Below are 2,877 nucleotides of genomic sequence, written 5' to 3' on the forward strand. Positions count from 1 at the left end.
CTGATATATACTGTAAATTTATTCGATACACATCTAGCATTTAGTACACACTACATAGCCAGATGATGCACATTAAATAATTAATCATCTTGCATTTATTTTTTTTAAAATTACAAGATTGATGAACTCTGTTAGTAGTAAAAATCTTATTTATTTAGATCCAGTCTGGACTAGTTCTTGCATTGCATTATTCCATATAATTTAATATTGTTCCTTTACTTGTTATTTTGATCTTTAATTTTTATATATTAAATATTTATTTTCTACTTTACTTACTTAAAAGAATTAGATATTTTTAGATTTTCTGCTATTTTATAATTTACTTGTTAGCCAACAATCCAACATCATTAATGAGAGCGGTCGATGGTATACATGTCTGATTTCTAGGTGTTGGATTCATCAATGACAAGTATCTTTAATATGAGCCTTGGGTCTATTTTTTTTAAAAAAATAAAAAGAAAGCAAAATAATAAAGATGTTAACATTAGATCAACTGCAAGCAAGAACTATGAAGTTTGTCAATCTAAGCTAATCATAGAAAGTTGGAACAGCTTTGGATGGTATTGATGACTCGATAAGTGATGATTGTAGATATGTTAAATAAATCTTGTACAAGGTTGAGCTTAAAATTTCTACATATGTATTTAGTTGCTTGATACTTATTAGCCATTTTGCATCGGCATGTACGATTGGACATTTGGAAAATCAGGGTATAGGATTCAGTTTCTTTCCTTTCTTTTTGGTAGCATATCGGTTTCAGATGGATTGATATGTATAACATTGTCCAATCAGCAATGCGTTTTGGTTTGCCTTCATTTGTTATGATTCTTTTTTCAGTTATATGTCTTAAAAATGCAAACTCGTTTTTTTGGTAGATAATTCATTATTGTTTCTATCTCTTTAAAATGTGATAGAAGCTGAAAAGAAAATGTTGAACATCGTAGAATATAAGACATTGGTTTATTTTAAATGTCGTTGTTGAAATATAGGCAATAGAAAAATTTAATGACTTTCGCACACTCACATAAATATAAATATAGATAAACAAATTTGATCAAAGAATATATGTTTTTGATAGTGACAATTTGCAATGCTAGTTACATCAGTATAGTATTGTATACATTTAAGTGTAGCTTTCTATAATTTTTGATCCTTGACTAAAATGAGGCATTAAAGAATTTAAACCAATAAGAGTGTTATTAGGGTTAGAACGGATGCCTACTCAATCAAACTACATTTTCAGTCGCTTAATGCAGGTTTCTTGACCCGTATCCCTCCCGATGCTGGACTTTACAATAACGCCAAGCACTTCCTATTTTTCACTTGGAGTAGGTGGGAAAGATGGGTGACATGGACATGATGTTCATCAATTGACCGAGTAATGAAAACTCACCTAATCTTTCCTTTTCCTTCTCCTCGGCAAAGATCGAAGATTTTAGTATATCCATCCCTACTTTAAAACGAAGATTAAATTATCTATTTGTTCGGCTAGAAAAAGCTTGCAGAATAAATTTTACGTCAAAATCTTGAGAGAGAGAAAAGAAATGATTGATTTCATGACGTTGTTCATTGCGTGTTGCTGAGCTCTTGAAGCACTTTAAATTCTTGTATTTATCCGCATAGATTTTAAAGTGATTATTGATGCAACCCGTGGCCTAAACGAGCGGCCATCCTGGACCACGATAGATTAGTTCGAGTTCGTTCGTTTCCCTTTTAAAATGAAGCAGGAATGCAATTCACCCTCTCAAAAAGCTTGGGCATATATTATATACATCCCACCTATGTAGGGGGACGTTTGGAGCTTCATTTGGAGTCTCTTGAGATGACCAAGAATGGAAGCCTCGGAACGTGCCATGCGGCGGAAGACTCGCCGGCGTCACATTAGAGTGGGCCCCAGTCCGGCGAAGGTTCCCACGTATCGGCAGCTCACTTCCCTCCCTTGTGGGTCCTTCTCCGTTGTCCCACGTCACCCTTTTTATGTATTTTTTTTTGTGGTTCACGTCGCTCTCCAACGCCGTTGGCGAGATGATCGTGGGCACACGCGGCTGAGTACATTGCCGGCGTCCGACAAGCGAAGCGACGTCATTCAAAGGTGGCGTGGAAGCGATAGATAAAAAGAAGGGTAAAAAAAAAGTAAAAAGCAGAGTGAAGAACTTTGGCAGGTCCTTGCAACAAAAAAATACTTTTCCAGACACGAAAAACAACCCAAAAAGAAGCCCAATCGCAACTTTATAGAGGATCAGTCGCCCAATGAGGTGGGGTTCATTTCTGGGGTCGATTGGGGCCTGTGTTGCGTTGCTGTTGGATTCTATCAGCAAAGTTTTTTTTTTTTTTTGGTAAATTATTGGTAAAGGACTTAAAAGTGTAACGGGTCTCATGCATGTGACTTTCTTGTTTCCTCCATGACTCTGTTGGAAAGTTTCTAAAGAAGAAAAATATTATCTTAAATGATAAGGTGGTGGGCCCCTTCTCAAATAGTTCTAGCTGGGCTATGGGGTGCAGGCGGTTCAGGAAAAAAATCTGAACCTAGTTGTTTCCAATTCATAGCTAAGCTGCTAGAGCCGCGAATGGATCTCACCATTTTTTTTAAATTTTTTTGCATGTATAAATTATATAAATATTTTTATAAAATTACTATTTATATGTATATTCTTTTTAAACGGCCTAAAAATAAAAATAACTGAAATACCCTTATGAATAGGTATACAAAAGAAAGTTATAAGAGTATACATGCAAATAACAACTTTACGGAGGTATACATGCAATTTCTGATATTTAGAAAAGCATATATTCAAAAAATTCATTAAATTTAAAAGCAACATGATTCATTCTATTAGAGTTGATATTAATATGAAATAATGTAACGTGATAATATTA

Source organism: Phoenix dactylifera, chromosome 2, assembly GCF_051530095.1.
Source record: "Phoenix dactylifera cultivar Ajwa chromosome 2, Ajwa_hap1_PhDact_Kaust_v1.1, whole genome shotgun sequence".
Taxonomy (NCBI): domain Eukaryota; kingdom Viridiplantae; phylum Streptophyta; class Magnoliopsida; order Arecales; family Arecaceae; genus Phoenix; species Phoenix dactylifera.